This window comes from Dermacentor variabilis, chromosome 8 (assembly GCF_050947875.1).
Source record: "Dermacentor variabilis isolate Ectoservices chromosome 8, ASM5094787v1, whole genome shotgun sequence".
NCBI classification, from domain to species: Eukaryota; Metazoa; Arthropoda; class Arachnida; order Ixodida; family Ixodidae; genus Dermacentor; species Dermacentor variabilis.
In genome coordinates, this window is record NC_134575.1 from 17,254,968 (window position 1) to 17,271,233 (window position 16,266).

At 47.1% G+C, this 16,266-nt stretch overlaps 1 protein-coding gene across 5 annotated transcripts in view; it reads right to left on the minus strand.

Annotated features, from left to right (window-relative positions):
* IRSp53 (Insulin receptor substrate 53 kDa) overlaps nt 1-16,266 on the minus strand; it is a 218,023-nt gene that overhangs the window by 92,124 nt on the left and 109,633 nt on the right. The window lies entirely within an intron of this gene.

Here is a 16,266-nt window from a genome sequence, read left to right on the forward strand (position 1 = left end):
GGATACGCGTATATTGTCTTGACGGAAGCGACTGCTGACGACTACGCGACAGTAATGTAGATGCAGACGATAATGTGTTTGTCTTGCAAATGATAATGTGCCTGCCCTAGCCGGAGTATTGCCATATCTCTGCGGCCTTAAAGTGCAAAGGATTATATATACTCATAAACTGTCGAGACGAGCTAGTTTGGTAAATCATGAGTGATCTTATACAGTGAAAACAACACACGGAGGGGCAAGTAAACAGTTGCCGGTTCCTGTTGATTCATGTGCATTACCTGCTGTGTAGGTAAACGAAGCGCGTATATTTTCACGTTGCTATGCCATTCTCGGATGAGTGGACGAGAACAAAGGCGAGGGGCGGGGGGGGGGGGGTTAACCTGAGGGGCACAACTTTTGATATTCTTGACTACATGAAGCCAACAGATAATTAAGCCAAGCTGTATGAATAGAATACTGCTGCAATAATTGATTTACGCGACGGCTCACGGCGCCACGAAGAAATGCTCACAATAGGCCGCAAGTCGCACTTTGCTGGCATTACTTGGTCGGTTGTTTACCTTGTTGGTGCTTTACAGAAACCTGGAATATTTCGCTCTTGAGCATCCATATTTCGCGACGTCGTCTTCGAAGACGAAGCATCGGCATGACCATCGCACTGGAGGTGACGCTTGGTTATCTCGCTTTGCCACAAGAATGCTCTGCGTGCGGTAGAGTACCCTTTACAGGCGTAAACTCGCGATATTTTTAAACAAGGAGATTCTTTCTTGCTTCTTATGAATACGACTGCCTGCAATAAATCGGAAGTATTACTCGTTCTGCGTCGTTTAAATTATACGCGAGCAAGAATGAGCGAATCGTAGGATGAAAAAAAATGAACGCGGGGCAAACGGAAATAGAGAAGTTGTGCTCAGTGGTTAAGCGTATGGTTGCTGTTACCACCTCGCAAACATTAATAAAGTGTTCTTCCATGCTGCTACGCAAAGTATGAAAAAAGAAAAGCAATGATAAGAACATGTTAACGTATATAGCGCAGGATACACATATGAGAGAACAAGCCCAATGACACTAAGATGATATAACATTTTACTGCAGCTATCACCGCTTTAATAGAGGTATATCTGCTTACGCGCGTTGAGGTCAGCCACCTATGTGAGGTTGTAAACTGTTTTACTAGCACCCAAGCGCGAAAGCAGAACTACACTATCTGATGTATTCTTTTTGTGTGTAAGGCGGTAGCCGGCGTCAATCATGGGCGGAACATTAACAATTTTATATGAAACAAAAGAGAGACAGACGAATATGTCGCTTTGAAAAGCCAAGGAGGATAATTCATATGCTGGAAGTCGGCGTTAAAGTTTTGCGAACCGCGGGATTTGTGAAAAAACCTGAATCTATTTGCAGCCTCGGCACACCGCCTCGTATTCTGATACCCAGCCTGTAGTACGTAGTACAATCAAATAACATAATCGTGTAAAGTTTTACTATCCAGAGCCAGGGACTTCTGGCAATTGCAACGCTTTCTCACATACCGTGGTCTATGAACTTTCGGCGCCAACTGCAATTACTATGACTTCATAGAAGCACGCGGAATCAGATGCACGAAGGTGTTTACAATATGCTCGGGAAGGCGGGTACTTACAAAGAATAATACGCGCAACGCAGACAAAGACGATAGGTCAAGAAACACGGACTGCGCTAGTCAGTGTCCCTTGACATCTCGTTCTTGTCTGCGCGGCGCATTTTATTCTTCCTAAGCATTATTATATCAACTCGCCCGGCAACAAGCTTTATTGAAAGATGATCGCACAGGAGCTACCAATAATGTACAGAATTACTAAGGCAAGTAATAAGTTGTAACGAAAAATATTAAGACATTTCAGTAGTGACAAAGATCGAAGTATTGATCGAAAATGCGTAACGCGAAATTTCTCCGCGACAACAATAGAAAAAACCACCGCCCAAGCGCTCCGTACAGATGGTTAACCAGTGAAAATGAAACGTGCGGCCCCGGTGTTTATCACTGGGTTAATCCCGACGGTTCATTAAACGACGGTTTGGTAGGCTGCCGGATCCTCGGTACGCAGTTGCTGTTTGCGCTCGGCTGCACGAGCCTGTTCTTGTCCCGGGGCTGCAGCATCGGCACAGCGCAGACGAGCTCGCCCACATTTCTGCTCACGGTGTTGCTGATCGAAAGCTGCTTGCTCCTCCGGAGTACGTATGACGGGTGGTCAACCCATTTCTGAGCCGGAGAGAAACTGCTGCGCGCGCGCTCGGCTGTGACGGAGAGCAACGACGTCACTACTTGCGCAGCCAATTGCACGCTCTGTCTCTCTTTTTTTTCGCGCATGCGCTTGGGGTTGCGCCGGAGGAGTTTTTGGCTTACAGGCGGTAGACGGACGGACAGAGGAACCGGCTAGCCACATACAGCTTCGCTGCAAAACCGACAAAGAATATTATGTGGGTGCTGGAAACATAGCGCTGGAACAACGCATTCAAAGACAGAGATTGTGCGCTAGCCTTCAGACGCATGCTTTATTTTTTTCGAAAAGTAACATGATTGTACACGAGCTCAACAGCACAAGTGACACGCAACTCACAAAAACAAGGCAAGACAAATTATAGCACCCACAGTCCTGCAGTGTTCATGAGATAGTCTTATCTTGTTCCCGTGTGGTGCTTGCTAATTGTGTTGAGTTCATCCATAAATATCACCATCTTCTAAATGGAGGAAAAAAAGGACTTGAAAAAGTGCGAAATCCGTGTCTGCCTATGTCCGCGTCATTTAAGCGGTATGGTCCCAGTATCTGCATCAGCCCAACTAATGCTGAGTATTCTTAATTTTATACGAGAAAAGACGTTTCACTAAGGTGTGCCAATTCTGTAATTGTAGAACACGCGTCGATGAGTATACAATCCTGGCACTATAGTCATCACAAGTATAGAGTGAGATTACATCACGGTGTTTGTTGCTGTTCCTGTCACTGCTGTTGTAGTAATTAAAAATGAGCGGTCTGCATCGTTTGTCTCTCATGCATTATGTGTGTGAACTATGTACACCTGGGCATGGTTTCTTTGAAGTACGCGACATATGAGGCAACGTTCCAAATCCCAGCCGTGTACTAGCCAGGACGTTTCCTCGCAGTAGGCCCGAACTTAAGGCAACGCTTTTATGGGCACATTTGTACGTACGGCGTCTGACAATTCGGAGGGGTCAAAGCACAGGCAAGGACGTTTTCACAGAGGGGTGAGAATGCCTCGCTAAAGCGTTCATTTTTCTGACGATAAAGCTCGTTCCCTTCCCTGGATAACAGGGTTGAAAGGAAAATGCGAAACTAGTGGTTTCGTGCCGAAATATCCAAGGGCTAAATAACTTTTAACGATCAAAAAGCATTGCAGTAGTTTGGGGGTCAAACACGGGGTTACCAGGCGCCGATCATTCAACCTAGCGACTTTATGACCACCGAACGACCGCGAAGGGGGGGGGGGGGGCGGAGGGTGCATGCCATTCCGCACTAGTGACCTTACCTCCATATGCCCACTTTTAGCTCCGAGAACGTTTTCTTTTGATACGATGTGTTATTTAAGATGAGGGTCGTGCCCTAATTTAGAGCGCGTACTCTACAGCGTAGTTCAGCGACATTTATTTTCCTCTGTAGCTGGCACCATATTTATCATCATGCTACTGTGGAATAAGAGGCCGCCAGAAAAAGAAACAAAAGAAACAACAAAACAGAACAAGAACTCTAAGTATGAGTAGGATTTCATTGGATTCACGATGCGGGTTCCGTAGTATCGTCTTCGCATGATCACGCAAGTGTTGTTAGTGTCGTCGTCATGACGCCACAGTATTTACCATGATCGCTGTTCCCCTCTTGTCGTCCTGCGAAATGTATATGTTGGTATGGTATGGTATGGTATTCCTTTGCGATGGCGCACACCCACTGTGGGGGATTGGCCAAGATTTGGATGAAATTAGGCTATCTTTATTAAAAAACTGAAAATGGTAAAGCTAACTGGAGGAAATGAACAAAAATAAAATGTTTAAGAATTCAAGAAAATCTCTTTGTAGCAATTATAAAATCCTCCACGGTTGAGCAAATATCCCTGTGGCACTGTCCAAGAGAGGAGGCTCCTAGAGAAAGGATATTTATAATTGAAAAGCTCAAACCAAGCTGTGTAAATCTTGATTCTAGATTTTTTCTTAAAGAAGTGAAACGGCGGCAGAATATGAAAAAATGATCTATTGTTTCATCTGCTCCACAGACTGGGCACAGAGGGGAGGGCACCAGACCTGCCCTGTGACGATAGAAGTTTAATTTTGGTATTCGACAACGTAATAGGGTAAAGATGACTTCAGTTTTTCTGGTGTGAAAGGAATTTTTAGGCCAAGGGAATAGGAGGTGTCGATATTCTGAAAAATTTGCTACAGCTGGGTTCAAGAAGTCTTGAGTAATTGTATATCTCCTGAATCTAGTAGTCGTCAGGTAAGCTATTGTAGGAAGTAATGGTAATACAGGGCCACTGAGGGCCGCTCTCGCGAGACTGTCAGCCATTTCATTCATGACTAATCCTTTATGTCCAGGCACCCAAAGCAATCTAATTAAATTTATATGTTCATGGTTCACTTAAGCCTTCTCTTCTACTGGCGCCGTGAAGCTTTTTTTTCTTACCTATTTTATTATTTTGGTAATTCAATAAAGTGTGGAGGACGGATTCGGGTGCAGTTTTATTCATGAAACACGGAAATTGGAAAATTCCGTCCAATGAACCAGTGAATTGACAGTGAAGGCTGATTCGAACAACTGTAAACCAGCTGCGAGATACAGGCGAGAACGCTAGTTCAGACACCTTTCTTTCCCCGGATAGAATGGCGAAGTGTCTGCGGTATCAATGCAATCGAAGCAAACACAGTGGAGACATAGGCACTTCGACCAAGTTCCGCAGCTGCTTGCATTGATGAACAATACCATCTTCTCCTGCATCTAAAAATAGAACCTAGGCTCGGAGGAACCCGAGAAATTGGATAGAAATTTCACTACAAAAAAAAAGTAGAGAGAGAGAGAGAGAGAGTAACAAAAAGTTCAGCGTCCTTAGAGGCTGAAAACCAGTAGGGAAAGAACGTTTACAGGAGGTGAAGTAGCCCGCGACGATCTAGAATGAAGAATACATAGAAAAAGAAAAGAAGGGGGAAGGAGGGACTAACAGGAACGGGTGCAAGTAAAGGTTCCAAGCCAAGCCCGGCCAACGAGCAGGCAAATGAGGAGCGGCCACGTCGTTGCCAACTTTCGTTCGCGCCGAGCAGCATGCAAGATGCAGGCGGGTTCTCTCGGCCTTTGGAGCGAAGCTGTCTCCAGGGGAGAAGCCGAGCGCGTGCTTCATGAAACATGCAGACGACCTCCTTCCTTCGCCGAGAAGCAGACGACGCGGACAGGTGGCGCCTCGGCGATAGCAGGTGCAGGTTTGTGCTCCTCAAAATAGGAGAACTGGGGGCGATCGTTTTTTTTTTTAAAAGACAGAACGAAAAGGAGAACGGTGGAGTGCGTCGCTAAATTTAAGAGCGCGTAACACACGGACACTGAGACCAAGCTGAACACCAGAGCTCTCGACGTCCAACAATTTTAGATATGAATTTATTTTACTCAAACAATCTTATTTATTTACTTATTTGATTTACCGAGTAATGACAGTAACATCCTTTAATGACAGAGGGAGGAGCGGTTGTCACTCATTTACGAAATAAAATTGTTGGAAGTAGAGCACTGTGGTAGTCAGCTTCGCCGCGTGTCTGCATGTTTAGTGCTCTTACATCTAGCAATGCAATACCAACTCCAGCGTAGGTGGGCAGAAGAAGCGGATACTAACTCAATCTCGCTCACCAATAATTTTCTAAGCTATGTACTCATACTCATGTGCACTCACTCACTCACTCACTCACTCACTCACTCACTCACTCACTCACTCACTCACTCACTCACTCACTCACTCACTCACTCACTCACTCACTCACTCACTCACTCACTCACTCACTCACTCACTCACTCACTCACTCACTCACTCACTCACTCACTCACTCACTCACTCACTCGCGATCGTAGCCGCTTCCACTAACACTTACCGGCCCATACTCACGTACATATACTCGCGTCAACTCATACTCGCGAGTACTCGTTTACGTTCATACTAGAAAATAAATTAAGTTCTGGGGTTTTACCGATCAAAAACATAATTTGATTATGAGGCAGGCGGCAGTGGGGGCACTTCGGATTAATTTTGTCCACCTAGGTTTTTTTTTTTTTTCATGCACTCAAAGCAGGGTAAACAGGCGTTTTCACATTTCGCACCCATCGAAATGCGGTTGCCGCGGCCGGGATTCAATCCCGCGCCCTCAGGCTTACTAACGGAATGCCACAGTCGCTACGTCACAATGGCGAGTGAACACGTTGATGCGGACAACCCCTCAAAATCGTGATCGACGATTTTCCTTCGCAACTGCGTCAACCGACTCTCACTCGCCTTGATATCTATTCACGTCGATTCACGACCACCGCATCTCGCAAACGCTCTATCCCAGTTCTGTGAAACCGTTGTCGTGGTAGTATGCGTCAGTGTGCTCGTGAGTGAGTGAGTGAGTGAGTGAGTGAGTGAGTGAGTGAGTGAGTGAGTGAGTGAGTGAGTGAGTGAGTGAGTGAGTGAGTGAGTGAGTGAGTGAGTGAGTGAGTGAGTGAGTGAGTGAGTGAGTGAGTGAGTGAGTGAGTGAGTGAGTGAGTGAGTGTGCCGACCTATGTACCCAAGCGTCCACTCTGGTGGAGTCAGCCCCTGCAGAAGGCAGCTATCCGCGCCTCATTTTGTGAGTAACTGGAGCAGCGTGTAAAAATACTACAATAAAACCAGATTTCATAACTCCTTGGAACACCGCGTGTACGGCCGTAAACGCGAGAATAACGGCTCGAAATATGAATTACATATGAAGATATTGATCAACGGTGGTCGAACAAGCGTGAAAACAACGTTTCCACAAGGAAAACAGTGCGTTTTTCAAACACTGTAGAACACAGTGTCTCCACATTCCTGTGAACTTCTGTCTCGTAACGAATATAAATGACGCTTGAAGCACCTTGGCTTCTTCGTGGCGTTCGATGAAGTCTTCACTAAGAAGAGAGAGCAGCGGTTGGCATGAACGACGCCCCATTTATTTAACTAAAATTTACAAGGCCTAATGAACTGCGCAGCACAACACATGAACTCAACACTAAACAAACTTGTCGGCGTTGCTTACAACTGTGAGGGCGCGCTGGTCCATTAACCTTCGCCCCGCTTACCCATGCGCGCTTGCCGGTATGTGGCCCGTAGCGATTTCCGCCGCCTGGATCCTCCTCAACGTTGACTTATGACGGCACGTTTTCGCCACCGTCGTTTTCGCCACCGTCGTTTTCGCCACCAGCAAGTTTTCGCCACCAGCAAGGTTTCGCCATCGGCACGTTTTCGTGGATGACGGCAGTCGGTGGTGGTCGATGGTCGGACTTGTAATACAAAGGCGCCGAGGCAAAGGGCGGTAAGAAGGGCGAGGGACTGTCACGCGTGAGCTCCCGCGCAACCGATTTGCAGAAGGGGCGAGACGGAGGGGTACGGTCACTCGTTAGTTAGGACGGGCTATTTTTATGTACTGACAAGCGTTGTCGCTAGTTTCTGCCATTCTTTTACTGTCAGTGATAATTTCTACACGAGGCAATTTTCTTTTTAATTGCTGGCCGTTTCCATAGTACACGACACAAGAATACACACCCGTGTTTACGGACCCTTCTCACAACTCCGACAGGAGGTCTGGGACTCTGTCCGCGTAGTACTGTCTTCGTAAGTAAGTAAAATTATTCAAGATTTGGTTTGGTTGAAACATAGCAAGGAAATGACTAAGCATAAGTGTGTGTTATGCGTTTATGAGTGCGTTTGGTTTCGATGTCTTGTGTTTTCGTGCATTTGCCATTCAAAAGCTGCACTCAACCCCGGTTTACTCCTCTTTCTGCGCTTGTTGAAAGTGACTGCCGGTGTGCACGCTAGAAAAATGTTCTTGGTACTTATCTCGAACTATCATACGGAAGGTGCTATATTTGTAATTTCTGTTGCCATGTCGTTTAATACTTCACATAACTGCTCCACGAGTGGGAGCGAACCACTTGATACCTGTAACGATTCGCTTCACCTCACACTTTCCTGTCACTCATTTAACAATTTAAACTGATGGAGAAGCTGTCGACATAGCAGTTGCTGCAATTTTCTGTACCACGAAAGTAAGCAAATAAATTAACCACACATTACAAAACATTATTCATGTCATCCTACGCCTGAATAGAATGGATGCCTTGAGCTTGCGCGCACGCACGCACGCACAGACGTACCCCCAAAATTACAAGGGACGAGTACGTATACAGTCGGTCCGGAGAAAGACGTCACTGTGTAGCTGGGAAAACATATAGCCAGCGTCGTCGACGTTTAAACTGCTAGTGAAACGTCTCTGGAACACCTGTTGTCGTAATAAACGCCTTCGCATATGCAATGCCGTCGAGCAGTTCTCTCGAGCATTTCACCCAGCAACTATTGTGCCCACACTGAACCTCCCCAATAAAACTGCTTCGCGATAGCGTTCAGTGGATCTCGCCCCTCGGCTAGGGGAGGGGAGGGGCCGGACGGCAACTTTTAATATCGTTGATGCGAGAAACTCGGCGCACAATTAGATGTGCAACAGCAAAGCCCTTGAGACGTGGAAGCCCAGGAGCGCCTCCGAGCGGCCATAAAAGGGTTCCGAGGACCGAGTCCGGGGAACACAGACGCCGAACCGTTACTTTCCTCATCTGGCGGCACCATCCTCGTTCACTCGCCCTGTATAAGCGAGCCGAAACGAGGACTGTGCGGAGGAGAGCCGCACACCCTTCTTGGTATGACCCCCCAATCTCGGAGAACGAGTTTCAAGACCGAGTCTCGAGGCCCTGATTTGCATCCCTGGCGAAAGTGACACATGCAGGGGGTGCTTCTAGCTTATCGTTTTTTTTTTTTCTTTCGTTCGCCTCGTCCACAGCGGGAGAGCGGTGGGCCAAGCTCGTTCCAAAAGGCGCCATCACCGGTAATGTGCTTGCAGCGCGGAGCAGGGGGACACACGCCATACACACGCAACAACTCGCGTCCCTCAAGAAAAGGGTGTTTGAGGGGCGGCCGGCCTTCGCCATCGTCTTGGCGAGCACGCGCGCGCGAGCGACCGAGCGGCTTATTCTCGCGAAATCTCGGGGGACCCGAGTCGCCCTTTCCCAAGTTAGCGCCGCACAGTGCTCCCGGCAGCGCGCGTGCGCGCTTCATTTCCTCCTTTGTTGCAGACGTAGGAGAGGGTGCAGATTGAAGAAAAAACTCCCTTTTTGGCTCCCTCGCGCTCCCCGCGCTCTCCCAGGTTTCGTTCCCCTTTTGCATTTGGAAGCAGTTGCCCCGGCCCGTCGAGAGAAGATGAGATCGTGCGCTCGGGCGGAATCGCCCTTTCCTATCGCTGCCTCGTCGTGTGACTTGGAACGCGGTGCCTGGCCCGAACGAACTCTCTGGGTCGTCGTGTTCGGTGAAATAGCGTTCCCGTATCCAGTGACCATGTTCTCCCTAGGGACGACGGCGGATCTCTCGCGGGATGCGGGCACTGTAGATAGATCCCCAACCGGAGTCGGTGATGACTCGCCGCGTCGGAAGTGCCGAAAACTGCGTGCTCCCGTTCGTAAGAGCGAACAGTTGGTTTTTTTGCGGGGTGTATGCGTAGTGTGAGAAATGATAAATAGCGTTTTCCGGCCGACCTTCGCAACCGCGATGTTTACAGTTCCGCCTTGTCAGGTGGTCCCGAAACAAGCGAGTCGAAGGCCGTAGGACGTGTTTGAAGGGGAAACGTCGTTTACGATCGCTCGAAGCACGCCACTGGAGGTCGACTCTGCGTATTCCATCTAATGAGCAGCACGCCTGAAGCCACCATTCAACTGGAACCGCAATGACGCGCTACCAAGCGCGGTCTGAACTTCCACGGACTGCGTAGCGGGGCAATACGAAGAGCACTCTTGTGCAATTCGCGAAGTATACTCTCTACAGTGGTGTACAGTGTCGACATGTAGTGGCATGTACACGTACCGCTGCACACAATTCAAATAGAACTTGTAATTATGCGCCAGCCGATAGGTTTCACTCGCTTCCGTGATGCCACGGCGCAGGCGTACTTCTTTCAATTCTGGCGTCTCCTGGGAACGAGCCTTAAGGTGTGGAGGCACAGAGGGCAGAGGAAACGTGGTTTTACGGGCGAAGCTCGTACTGAATTAGTGGGTTGTCACCGAGTACAAGTGAACTGGAAGTCAGGCACACTATTTTTACATTATACTGGATTCTCATTGGAAATACGTCGGATCGATTGTTTAGGCTTGTTTCCTGCCGCAGCAGCTTTGATCGATGAGGCAAAACTTCACTTGTAGGTCTAGTATATTTCCTGCCTGCATTATTGCTTCCTTTAGCTTCTTTTTCACTCGGAAAAAACGTAATGCATTATATGAAAAGCGTACAAGGTAGCCTTACAGCTTAAAAAATATTTACACCTTATCATTATGAAAATGGCGCAAGGTGTTATAAGAACCGTGCGGACTGCTTTACAGAAGCGTTGGATTGCTGCCAGCATGGGCTCTTAAAGTAGGACTTTCCATTCGCAATTATTATGGCATAATATTACGACTAATTCACACGTACGACAATGTTAGTGCAGACGAGTTAGGTGCTATACTGATAAAATGTCCTTATACGTCAGCGACGGCAACACCTACAAACCGACAAAAAAAATAGTATCTATAGGTACAAGTTGCTTACGTGCTCTACGGCCAACAGGAAACGTAAGAGGCACGATTTCACATTGTGCAGCTTGCGAATTCGAGAAGCAGCGTTCGCGAAGGTTAGTGAAGCCTCCTGTGCGTCATATGTGCCTCCGATGTGCGTGGTCACGTAAAAATTTTACTTGCGGTAGGCGGTTAGAACTTGGCGTTTGTATTCGTCCGTTATTTGCTCGAAGGCGCTTCCTTCATATGTCTCATCGAGCAGTAAAGAAATAGAAAAAAAATAGGAAGCAGTAAATACGAAAAGCTATGAACCGAAACTTTGAAGGTGACAGCCGTCATTCGCAGAAACCGAGCTAGATGGCAGCGCAATACCCCGCCACAGCGAAGACAGAGGTTTCACCAAGGGGCGTTAGTATCTGCGCTTTGCTATAACGAATGTTCGTCAAACAGCGCGGCTATTAATGAGAAAGAGTACACATGTGAATGGTACCTCTAGCAAAAGAGACCTAACTCGCTGTCTCAAATGTTCCGGTGAGAACATTACGCGAGGAATTTAGTGTTTATTTTTTTTTACCTGTCATGACTACTCTCTAAAGGCGCGCATGTTACTTCCTTATTTGACGGAACATACTTATTTTGTTGATCAGGGATAACCAAGTCTCCTGATGTCATATAGAGCCGAAGGCGAATTCGCCCAACGTTCTTGCTGTGCTTCGAACGCGCAGACAACGCAGAAGTGCGGCGCCGGAATATTGTGTATTATATAGCGCGGAGGCACAGGGGCGAGCGACTACAGTGCCCCTTAAATATGAATGACTGCGAAACGGCCAATCCAAGCGGCAGCAATTCTCCGCGCCGACGGCGTCGTCCAATATCGCTGACCGAGACGCTCGGCACACGGTGAAAGTTGCCTCTGCAATAGCGCTCGGAACGTGATGCATCGGTCCCGAAAGGAGCAATCACGAAGGCGCTGGAGGAAGGAAATTGTGTGTGTGTGCGTCTGCACGTGTGAGTCGCTTTGAGTGTGTGGTTTGCTAGATGTGTGTGCATGTGTGCGGCTCTCTCTCTCTCTGTGTGTGTGTGTGTGTGTGTGTATGTGTGTGTGTGTGTGCGCGCGCGATGGCAGGGGAAGTTGGAAGCGTGTAGAAATGCCCTGTCGACATGTGCGAACTCCTGCCGCGCTGCCCAAGAACCACGGTTGAACCGGCGAAGCACGCCGCTGACAAACGACACAATTTCGAACGGCAAGAGCGGTCGTCTGCTCGCGAGGAACGTTCCTCGATGTGCCGCTGCGGTCTCGAGGAACGAGAAGCACAACGACAAAGAGAAAAGAAAAGAAAAAAGAAACAAGACGACGAGTAATCCAAACAACAAGAAGAAAACAGTACAAAGAAGATGGAAAGAACGGCTAACGAAAAGAAAAACAAAAACGAAGGAGGAATAACACCTAGGACGAGGAGAAAAGAAGAAGCGAAGGAAGTAAGAATTGTGGAATGACGGAGGCCTCGAGAAGGGGGGAAACTACCGGCGTTCGGCGTTGCCGAGAAACAACAGAACGAGGCGGCGTTCAGATGTGGACACTGTCCGGCGCAATGTCGCCTGCAGAACCTCGTGATGGCATGAAGGGTGTCCGGAGCGCCGATCGACGTGTTTACACGTCCTGCAAAGCTATGGCCCGAGCCACTGGATAGAGCGCTCTGAGGGAAGCACGGGGTGGAGAAGTGTTTCGCTAGCAAGTAAAGGACTCATATGCGGTAAGTGCGTGAGCGAGTGAATGTGTGAGTGAGTTACTGACTCACTAAGCGATGTTTGACTAACTCACGGACAGACAGTGTATGAGTGACTGAATGAACGAGTGAGCGAATGAGTCAGTGAGTGAGGGACTGAAAAAGGGACTTAATAAGTGAGTGAGTGAGCAAGTGAGTGAGTGAGTGAATGCGTGACTGAATGGGTGACTTAATACGTTAGTGAGTGAGTGAGGGACTGAATGAGTGAGTGAGTGAGTGAGCGAGCAAGTGAGTGATTGAGGAATTTAATATATGACTTAATAAGTGGGTGAATAAGCGTGTGAGTGAGTGAGGCACTCAATGGCTGACCGAATAGGTGAGTAAGCGAATAAATTAGTTTGTGATTGAGGGACTCAATAGGTGACTGAATAAGTGAGTGAGTGAGTGAGTAAGTGAAAGGGTGAATAATTGGTGAGTGATTGAATGACTGAATGGGTGTCTGAATAAGTGAGTGAGTGAGGGACTGAATGGATGACTGAATAAGTTTGTGAGCGAGTGAGTGAGTGATGGAGTAGGTAATGTAGGGACTCAATTGGTGACTGAATAAATGAGTAAGTGAATGAGTGACTGAATGGGCGAGTATATGGGTGATTGAGTAAATGAGTGAGTGAGTGAGTGTGGGATGGATTGAGTGAGCGACTAAATAGGTGAGTGAGTGATTGAGGGACTGAATGGGTGACTGAATAAGTGCGTGAGTGAGTGAGGAGCTGACTGGGTGACTAAATAAGTGAGTGAGTGAATGAGTGACTGAATTGGTGAGTGAATTGGTGACTGAATAAGTGAGTGACTGAGTGAGTCTGTGAGTGAGTGACCGAACGGGCGACTGAATAAGTGAGTAAGTAAGTGAGTGAGTGGCTTATTGACTGACGGACCGACCAACCGATTGAATGAATCAAGGACCAAGCGACTGATTTAGTGGAGTGAGTGAGTGACTCAGTAAGCAAATGAGTGACTGAGTAAATGTGTGACCGACATACTAACGGTCTGACTGCCTGACTGACCGAGGGAGTGCGCGTGCGAGTAAATCAATTAACGGGGGACTGACTACCACAATGAGTCAGTAAGTGATGTAACGAATGAATGGGTGGCTGTATAGGTGGGTGAGTGACGGCCTGATCAAGTAAGTGAGCGAGAAACTGAGCAACCATGCGGGACTGGGTGTCTTTTGACCTTCTCGTAACTTGTGTTAGAGCGAATGCGTGTGCTTTGCAATTTTAGCTTTATTGTGTAAGATGAAAAGCAATTAAAGTAAATGCAATGCAAGAACCACGCGCAATAAATGAGAACCGCATCTGATTGTTGTGAAGCGAGTTCGCAGGAGGAGTCACCGAAAACTTCGCCGTATTGGTGCTTTTTCGATTCACCTAAGAAGTTATTTCTAACTTTATTATTTTTTCTTAGCGTACGAGTTCTGCAGCGCTCATAACAAACTCAGTTCCCCGTGGTCACTTATTCAGAAACCGTATGTGAAAAGCCGCTACTGTGGAGAAACCTGATAGTGCAAATTGTCCGGTCGTCTCAATTGTCTCCGTAAAAGAAGGAAATAACGAAAGCATTGCTCGTCTTGAAAGCGTGTGCTTGAAAATATTCGATGCAGACTTCCCAACTGAATGGCTGATACACACGTATTCGCTTCTTAATAGATTAGTCGCTTAAAGAGACCGACCCATGCACGTAGGGAGCGATCGAGCCCGACGAATGAATGGAACTCCCAAACCCAACGGTGGTGTCGGTGTTGTAACTCTTTCGAGGCTTTCCTTTTTTTTTAGTGTTGCAACATAGTCGCGCCAGTTTCTGCCACGTGCGACCATTAAAACAACAGAAAATTGTTGAAACCGAGAATGGAAGAAAAGAAAACGTTTATTTGATTATGTTTGGACAGTCGCGTACACCGCGCACATCGGGATTAACGAGGACGGATTACTTGCGCAAATCTATTACACAACTTTGACTCGTCAAAAAAGAACAAAAAAGAGGGGAAAAAGAAAACGTCGGCTAAGCTGAAGGGCGAACTTTGAGCGTTAATTATGAAATTCGCTACGCGCGATGCCGACAGGCCGAGGGGGGGGGGGTCTCCTTTCACAATGCGTAATAATGAGAACTGCCGTTTATACATCGGCAGCATTCACGTGCTTTAATGCGGCAATGAATAAAGAATGACGTCTGAAGTTGTAATCTTCTGCCGTCAGACTTTATATACGCTGCCACAAAAATAACAGTAAGCCGAAAAAGAACAAAGAAAAGGTGACAGAATAATAAAAAAAAAGAAAGGCGTTTCGGAAATGTGAAACGAACTTAAAGAGACGCCCGGGACGCACAGGCCACAATGTTTCAACAATGAACAAGGGATACAGGCTATACGTTTGGCAACGCAATTTCCTACGGCGTCCACGGAAGGCCTCTTTAAAGTGTGCCACAGAGCAAGGAAAAAAGAAAAAGTAATCAGAAAAAGAAAAAGCTAAAGGAAACAAACAAAGAAAGATACTAAACAGCGGTACGGCCTCTATAACTGATGCTTTTTCTCATTTAAGACCTGTCAGACAGGAAGTCAGCAAGGCAAGCGATTATGCGTGCTCGCGAAGCAGCGAGAAAGGAGGAAATGAAAAAGAAGAGTCTGAAACGAGATGAGAATGAAAAAGAAAGGGGAGGGGAAGGGGGTAGGCGCTAAAGAAAAGAAAAAAAGAAACTATACTGACAACTTTCTGGTGAAGGTCTTCATTTATCTGCTAGCCCTATGTATTTTTTTCCCCCTGAGGGCTCAACCAGAAACAACGGGTCGAAAAAAAAAAGCTCTCGTGGAGCGCCTAGACTGTCTCATAAGAAGTGGCCAGCAGGAGACACTACGTGATCCATCTCCGAGCCGGGCGCATATTAAGACCCGAACGTTATTAGCGTTAAATATGACTCTACCAGACTCCTCAAAATGTCGCTGATTTCGTCTTGAATATTTCACACAGACACTATAATGTAACAGTAGATCAGTTCTTAGACTGATAAAGTGTTATTTTTTTCCAGAACGCCAGCATCGTTATTATCTAGCATTATCATTATTAGCGGAGGAAGCAATCGACAGCCTTGCGCTTGCTGAATTTCGGGCCCAGACCTGAGCGCCGGCATGTCAGCGTGACATCACAAATTTGAAAGTAATTTTGGCTATTTTGGCCATTTGCGCCAAGGAAAGGTTTTAGAAGCTTGCTAGAGTGAGACTTGGGGGTGGTTTGGAAGTGACAGATTGCTCCTTTTGTTTTTTATTGATAAATGCAAAACTGTAGACCCGAGTAAGCGCTGTCAAAAATCGTGATGTCACGGTGAACTAGTGCGAAAACCTGAAGGTGGCGTCGCCACCCGTACTTTGCTCGCGCGTCTTTTCGAGCTTAGTTTCCTTTCCGAGAGAGAGAGAGAGAGAGAGAGAGAGAGAGAGAGAGAGAGAGAGAGAGAGAGAGAGAGAGAGAGAGTAGCTGATTCCCTATTGCAGAAGCGTGACGCAATGATACAACTTAGCACTGCTCTTGATCTACCCTTAACAGTGTTGAGAAGGGAGTGAATGCAGTTACAGATGCCCGCGTGAAGAAATCACTGGAGAAAGCTTCCATACGTTACTCAAATAAATATGTCTAACTAGTAAGACGTTGACTAATAGCATTACT